Source organism: Dermacentor variabilis, chromosome 7, assembly GCF_050947875.1.
Source record: "Dermacentor variabilis isolate Ectoservices chromosome 7, ASM5094787v1, whole genome shotgun sequence".
Taxonomy (NCBI): domain Eukaryota; kingdom Metazoa; phylum Arthropoda; class Arachnida; order Ixodida; family Ixodidae; genus Dermacentor; species Dermacentor variabilis.
The window spans coordinates 169,461,762-169,470,485 of NC_134574.1; positions in this window are offsets into that span (position 1 = coordinate 169,461,762).

The following is an 8,724-nucleotide window of genomic DNA, read 5'->3' on the forward strand; positions in this document are numbered from 1 at the left end:
TCATTGACATAATTTAATATGAGAGTAGGGCGTCTTTAGGGGGTGCCGGCCACTTCTCTTCGCCTCGCAAAGAAATATGTCACAAAATTTGTTACGAAATGTGTAGCAAATGCATCACAAGATACAGTCCGACAGCCTGAAGAAAAAGATTTTTACAAGAGTCCATGGACACACAGAAGGTACATATGTATACAGTCGCATGTATAAACTCAAGTACTTCGAATTGCGCGAGAACGAATACGCATAGCTCATTTTGCGGAAAAACGCACAAAGCATAAGGGCGCATATATAAAGTACTAGGTACTCATATCATAACTACTCATATCATAAGAAGCCAACAAGGACACCAAGACAACATAGGGGAAATTACTTGTACTTACTAATTGAATTTTAAAGAAATGATAAATGAATGCCAATGAAAGCGAATGAAAAAACAACTTGCCGCAGGTGGGGAACGATCCCACGTCTTCGCATTACGTGTGCGATGCTGTAATGCGTAATGCGAAGACTTGGAATCGTTCCCCACCTGCGGCAAGTTGTTTTTTCATCCACTTTCATTGTCCTTAATTTATCATTTTCTTTAATTCAATTAGTTGGTACATGTTATTTCTCTTATATTGTCCTTGATGTCTTTGTTTCTTGACTTCTTATGATATGATTAATAAAAATCGGGCCGTTTGCTTAACCCCTTTTCTTCTCGTTCATTACGCAACTACTGCACGACATAACAAGCTTATACTTACACCCCACATATGTCTCTCAGGGGTATTTAATTTAATATATATCCAAGATATTGGCATCTTCCATGAAAATATTGAAAGCAACAAGTGCCTTTCTCGGAAACGTCACTGTTTGCCATGTGCGAATATCGTTATTCAGGCTCAATATTCGTAGCAGCCTTGGTATTAAATCTGCTCTTAACGTTTAGCATGAAAGTACGTGTCTTGGGCGCTCGAGAAAGAAGTGGTGCACATCTTTGTCTGGGTGGCCACAAGAGCACTGCGGACTATGGCGCGCTTTGTCCTGCACAAGAACTTCCGCATATATGCTGTACTAAGCCGCAAGTACATTCGACTGCCATGACTCACAACCTGCACCGTTTGGGTTTACATCAATGCAAAGCGCTCTCGAGATGGGCGTCAGTGAAAGCATGCCCAAGCCGAACGACTAGCTGCCCCCAGTGCAAACGGATGAGCCTCGTGACTGAAATTATGCCGGACTAGATCACTGTTTAAGGTCCAAGGTGGAAGGGTGGGCTGAGCTTGGGCACGGTGTTCTGAATGAGCCAGGCGATATGGTTACGAGCGCTTGATTTCGGCCGTCCAAATATGAAGCGTTTCATCAGAGGGCTCTTGAGTACTGAGAAGCGAATTTTCGAATGTAACATTCGCAGAATGGTTGGGCACTGTGACAGATGGCGGACTTCTCTGCATTTCGAACGGTTTTCATGCAAACTTCAGTAGGCTTGAGTGATGTCTGTGAATACTGAGTGATCATCATGGGCGATCTTCCTGCTATGAAGGTCGCATTGAGGAACCCTTGCTTGCCTCTAGCAGCTGGCTGTCAGCCAGATCTCTTCTTCATGTATACATATGCCTCTCACTGTTAGCACAGATTTTTATAAGTTGACATTCCCATGTGGTGTGAGACAAGGGGGCCTTTTGACCGCACCCCGGGCATATAGCTTCGTATCTGGTAGGCTACATTTTACTCAGTAGGTTTAAGTTGGGGAAAGTTCCTGTCTGGTGCGGCCTCCGCCCTGGTGAGTGATTTATGTGGGGGAGGATATCGTATCGAGTTGCTGTGCTCGGTTGCTGGTTTTCTTCTGGTGCTGCAGTTTTTCTCTATTTATATTATTTTCGTGCATTAGTTACAGGCAACGACGTTTGTGCTGAATCCTGAAGTCTCCTACTCTGCTGGGAGATCCTCCCCGTGGAGCTTGCCATGGAAGATGTGGTCTTGGACGCGTTTGGCTGTCAGCATAGACCGCCCGCGGCTCGGAAGTGGCTCAGTTTGGCAGTAGGATCCGACACTACTGATTCCGAGCTTTCTGACTCAAGATCGGAAGATTCGATGCTTTCATACCTGTGAAGTACCGCCGTCCAAAACGGACGTTTCCGGCATCGTCCTCAAGTGAAGGGACTGTCATATACTGCACCATCAACACTACGACAGTAGCTTTCATGCCCGTGGACACGATGGTAAGCCTGAATGCTATCTCTCGACAGAAACTTAATGATTTCTTCTTCAAACTTGCCCCTGGAACAATCCAAGAGGTTCGCGTGAAGCCCTGGAAAAATGTCATTGCTGTTGACACAACTGATGACAAGATGGTGCAAACTCTACTTGGTTTGTCTGAAATCTGTGGGGTCCACACGCATCCCTACATACCACAGGGTACAAATATAGCAGCTGATGTCGTATCTGATGTGGACTTAGATCTCAAAGACGGCGTTTTTAAGAACATGATCGTTTGCACGCCACCATGCAAAATAATTAGGGTTCGAAGGCTGGGCTCGTCAAAATGTATGAAGATTCTTTTCGCCTCTGGAAAGCTGCCCAGTCATATAAAGGCTGGACTTGTGCGCTATCCTGTTCGACCTTGGTACCACGGCCTTTGCAATGTCATGCGTATTTTAAGAATGGTCATGTTCAGGGCTTTTGCACCAGACATCTGGTCTGTGCCAAATGCGGTGGGAATCACCATGTAGGCTCCTGTGAAAGTCAGGCACATCGGTGCCCTAACTGTAATGGCGACCATTTGGCAACGGATAAAGGTTGTCCCTCATTGAAGAATGAACTAAAGGCACTAAAAGAGAAAGCCAAAAAGAAGGCAACAGGAGATGAAAGCTCCCGTCGCCGTAGTGCTGCCCCAGCGACTGGAAAAGCAGCGCGCACAATTGACTATGAATTCGTACCAACTCGCCCAACTATCAGTTCTGAAGCAGCGCGTTCAAAGAGTGACAAAGACACAACGCATCTGAAAGTAGAGGGGCGGACCTTCTGCCTCTCAGACACATCGTGGTCAGCGCTTCCATCGAAACTGTCGGAACAAGTATCTACAAAAACTTCGACCACAGTGGAAAGCACTGTCAACACAGTACCTAAACTGGTATCAGCCAACGACGATGTGCAACTTGTCAATCTTCTGAAGATGCTTGTCAACGTCATCAGATCTCTAATCGCCGGTCGCCAGACGCCAGCAGCGTCAGCAGCAGAGCAACTTTTGGAGGCCTTCGTTCCTGTCCTCGACTGCCTTCACTAGACGCTTTACCGGAAACAATCCTAACAGTTGTCAGCAGCCTCGCCCCTTTGTGCTGCAATGGAATGTCAGGTCGATGCAACCGCGGCACGCTGATCTAGTCCTTCGACTTATCGCTATGGAAACTCCCCCAGACGTTATAGCGCTTCAGGAAACTAACGTAAGGAAAGACGAATATCGATTTCCAGGCTTTGTGAGTGTCCACAGTAGCACTCGATGCGCAGAACCAGCATGTGGTTCTTTCCAGCGTGTGGACGCGGCGCATACGCGCAATGCTTCAAAAGCATCAGTGTACGTTTGTGCTGACTTGGACTTCGCAGTTATTCACACAGATGGCATCTGTGACGATGAGTTTGAGTGTGCAAATGTTATTGCGAGCCTCAGAGGTGTGTGTACGACGGTGGCAAGCATATACAACAGGCCTACACGTTCTTCCGATACCTCGCTACTTGAGCGCTTAGTGTCTCGGTGTGGTGCATCGTTTGTATTATGCGTAGATTTTAATGCCCACCATACACGATGGTGTAGCCGTCCCCAAGACAATCGTGGGGCAGAGATTAACGAGATCATTATCAAGAACGATCTGCAAATACTGAATGACGGTTCACCTACATTTATAGGTAGAGGAAAGGAGCATTCCACTATAGACCTTGCGATATCAACGAGAGATGTGTGCTTAGCCTGGTCATGTGAACCCGGCCCGTGGGGCTCAGATCACCTACCCATTTGGTTAACACCAACATATAGTGCGGGTCGCCAGGATGTCGTTTATGCAGTGACTAACCGGAACAAGTTCCGACAGCTGATCACAGAGGAACTATCTCAAGACAGCCTACTTAAACTTATGAGTGAGTGCTTACGAAAAGCTACAGTACAACGACGACGGAGTATCGGCAAACCAAACCCCGATCTAAAGCTTTTGCGGCTCCGCGCATGTCGACGGTGCGCTTATAAACGGGCACAGCGCTCTAAACGACGCACAGACTGGACTATATACAATCGCATTGATACAGCCATACGGCGGCATACAAAACAGCTTCGTCGCAAGAGCTGGGAAGCTTTGTGTAGTTCGTTGCATACTGGAAGTGGTTTTGGAAATGTATGGCGCATCCTGAAGGCTCTCCGCACTCCTGAAATCTGCAAGAATCCTATGGCTGCATTGACCATAGCGACTAGCCAGTCACCAAAAGCAATAGTGGAGGCATTTGCAGACATTTTCGTCTCTCCTGCATCCAGTGCCACCACAATTAGCGACCTTCCTTCTTTGACAGGTCACAGCACCATAACCGCTTCCTACGGTCCAGCCTGCCAGATGGACGAGGCATATTTTACTCTTGAGAAGCTGCGACGCGCGCTGAGCCTCTCCAAACGCCGCACTGCTCCAGACGAAGATGGTGTAACGTATGAAGCATTGCGGAACGTTGATAAGAGTTTTCATGACCGTATATTGGACGAGTATAATGAAGTTTGGAGAACCGGTGTAATGCCTGCTGAATGGAAATCGTCCGTGGTAATACCAATTTTAAAGCCCGGGCGTCCTGCAAGGCACCTCAAGTCCTACTGGCCAAAATTCCTAACTTCAAGGGTCATCAAGTTAATTGAGCGAATGGTCTTGTTTCGCGTAGATGTCAGGCTAGAGGAGCTGAATTTTTTCCCTGATGTCATGAGTGGCTTTCGTCGCCGCCGTTCAGCTCTGGACAGCATATCAGACCTTGTCTCAGCACTCGAATTTGCTAAAGAAAACAAGCACTCTGCCTACATGCTCTTCCTAGACATACAGCAAGCTTTCGATTCAGTTCCGCATAAGGCGATTATTTTCGCTCTTGCAACCACGGGATGTCCGGGTCGTCTGCTCCACTTTGTGGATAATTTTCTATCGGAGCACCGGATGAAAGTGCGTATCAGAGGAGTAACTATAGTGAATACCGGAATGTGAAGTGTGGTGTTCCACAGGGCAGCGTATAATCGCCGCTTTTGTTTAACACCGTACTCGCCGCGCTTCCAAGTCGTTTGCCTCGGGACACTGACTTCCCTGTGAGCATAGCTGTCTACGCAGATGACATTGCTCTGTGAATAAGCGGCCCTTCGCACCTTGGTCCGCGGCTTCGTGCAAGCTTGCAAAGAGCTCTGAACGCTACTTCGGAGTACTGGGGTGAAGTTGGCCTGCTCATATCACCTGCTAAGTCGGCTACAATAGCATATCACCCTAACAACGCGTATCTTGACGATACACCTATACACTGGGTGCGACAACACCGTTATTTGGGGTTAATTGTCGATGATCGCACCTCTTGGCGTCCTGCTGCTAAATATGTACGACGCAAATCGCACTCCCTCCTTAAGTATGTGGCCGCCTTGACTGCTAGAGGTACTGGCTGCGACCAAACAACGGCTCTCCAGGTGTACCAGTCATCTGTACTCTCAGGCATAATGTACGCATTACCAGTTTTGAACATACCACCTAGTTTGGTGGCCCAGCTGGAGCGAGGTCACCGCGTTGCCCTTCGTCTAATGCTTAGATTACCTCGTGAGGCGCAATCTATTGCATTACTCACTGAAGCGCATCAGTTACCCCTGAGGCTGCAAGCAGACCAGAGAGCTTTGTATCATATTGAGCGTCTGCACCGCGCATCGAATGGTCAATTGCTCCTTGATCGTCTCATTCACCGCCCGTTATTTCACATGGGAAAAATAGCGGCATTGTTTATGAATATCACTACCATTTCTGAACATGCTGCTTCAGATACGTCTCCGCCTCCAAAAGATATCACGAAACACGTATTTCCCATTTCCTCACAATCCCTGACATGCACAAAAAGTCTGATATGCCTGTTTCGGCAATATTCCAATTGGCTCAGTCTCACATGTTCGAAAAGTTTCCAGATTATCTTCAAATATTCACAGATGCATCTGTACACAATGACAGTCAAGACGCCTCTGCAGCTTTTTTCTGCCCTTCAACTCAAGTACGACGTATCTTTCAGATACCTTATCCAACTTCGTCAACAACTGCGGAACTAGCAGCGATTAATGTTGCACTGAAATACGTGCAAGAGGAGTTAACTTTATCGAAGGTTGCCATCTTTACGGACTCCCGAGCTGGCCTTAGCAGGTTACAACGCATTGAGATTGATTGTCCATTTGTGCGCAGCATCACTGACTCTGCGAGCAAAATTACATCGCGTGGGCCATCTCTCGTTGCTCAATGGATACCTTCACACGTAGGAGTCGCCGGAAATGAAGAGGCTGATCGGCTCGCTTCAACTTGCGCTCATAACAACTGTGACTGTCAGTAATATTGTGAAAGCTTGATGACGCTCGTCTGCTGATTCGTCGCCACCTACTCAAGGAGCATCCAGACCAGCGCGTCGCAAATGGAACATTCCCGCCCCATGTTCATGGTCGATGCTTTCCTCGTCACGCTTGAGCACAACTACTCAAGTTGAGGGTTGGTTGCGTGAACGTGCACGAACGTTTATACAGACAAGGACGTGTGGCAAGTCCATTGTGTACGTCTTGTGGCTGCTGCGAGACACTTGACCACCTTATATTTGAGTGCCCCGCTTTCGGTGCACAGCGCATGTCGCCAGTGAGAAACTATCATCTCCTTGGCCTGCGGTGTGCGACACTCGAGGATTGTTTATACCCCAGTGGTTGTGCGTCTAACCGTGATCAGGCCCATCGCAGCCTACTTAACTTTCTAGAGTTAACCAACTTAGGTGCACGTTTGTAGCGTGAACATTCAACATTCTGTAGTAGCGTGACCTTCAGTGACCGGCCCTACTGTTTGTGATCTGTACTGTGTTCTACTTTAGTCTTTATATTTGTCCTGTTGCTCTTCCTTTCCTCTATCCTCCCCTCCGTCCTATCTTCCATTTCTGTGTTGCTGTCACGTCCCTTCAGAAGAGTAGGCAGGCGTTGTGCCCCTTCCGGTGGCGGTTGCCAGCCTGCTCCTCGCTTTCCCTTTCCTGTTAACAGTGTATATGTGTCAAAAGAAATAATATTGTATCCTGGTTCCCCAGTAGTGTGCCAATAAAGCCGAGTATTCATTGGAACAGACGGTCGACTTTCGAGTGTGGATTTCTCGGGTGCTCGGATTGCAAGCCCTCGAGCTACCCTGTCCGTCTCTTCGTTCCCCGCTATTCCTGCATGTCTCGGCACCCAGGCAGGCTTTCTAGTGAGAAGCGTGCAGTGTTTGACGTGTTTTTTTTTTTTGCTCAGTTGCTTTGATTTCGCTCTGGTTTCAGCTTAACGAACGTGAATCCGTTAATGTCCTCCTGCATCAAGCACATCCGTCGCGAGTACGCAGTCGGTTTCCAAGCCACACGGGGAAGCGCACAGCGCCCGCGATGACTGCGTAGACATTCTCCACGTGACAAATGCACCTCAGTGACGACACTGCTAAATAATTCCTCGCGCGCGTAGCCGCAATTATGCCGGGATTTCGGGGTTCCCCGCACTTCCAGTCTCCTAGTGTCGGCTTCGTCGGCTCCTAGCGCACAATGAGGCACCTCGGGTAGCGCTTCCCATGCCATATGCTACATGTGCTTTATAACTGCTAAATGCCGCCGCGTTGTTGCCTGACCGCAACGGCAATCAGTTCGAGTGTACGGAATTTCCGCGCAGAGGATCATCCTCGCGCAACTGTGATCGAAATGTCCTATATACACATATGCTATTGTTTCGGTTTATGGGTGCAGGGTTGTGGCGGCAGCGAAGAACTCCAGGGGCTGAAATGGGGGGTGCTGCTGCGGTTAGTATAATGACACGCGTACGTTGAAGAGATTTTTTTTTACGGTGTCCGCAAACTCTTTCCGTTTGCGGTTTGCTGGGCTGCTGGAGAGGTCTACGGCATCAACAACGCTGGTAACTACGTCTTGTGCCACTCCGTCTAACCGCGATGCTCAGACACCTTATACCGCTACATGAGTGCCGTTGTAAAAAAAAATTGAAAAGTTAATTTGTTACGATTGCGTCGCTGCCATAAATTTACACCAGCAGCGAAGCAAAATACATTTCATCACTGCAGTAATAGCTCAGTGTTTGTCTTGGTGAGCTCTGTTCCATCAGGTGGCGCCACCAACGTGGCCGCTCTGAAGTCTCTAGATAAAAATAAAACATTTACAAAGTAGCGACAGTCGTTGTTCTTTGCATCGTTCTCCCACTCTCGCTCTTAGTCTCTCTGTTCTCTGTCATTCGCTTCTGCAACTGGTGCATAGCTTGCACGTGCTATTATAAATGGATAGAGCTGATATTTAATATTTTCGAAAAGATTCAAAACTAGTGCGCATGCGCCAATGATCTGGTCCGATTATTGCCGGAAGGAAAGACGCCGTAGCAGCCTAGATATAGGACGATGCTTTAGGGCGTACCATGGCAAATAGGCTTAAAAAAGCACACTGTGGGCTGTGCCATTCTGTATAGAAGCGCCGTGCATCTCTCTGTAAGCTGACGGCGCCTCG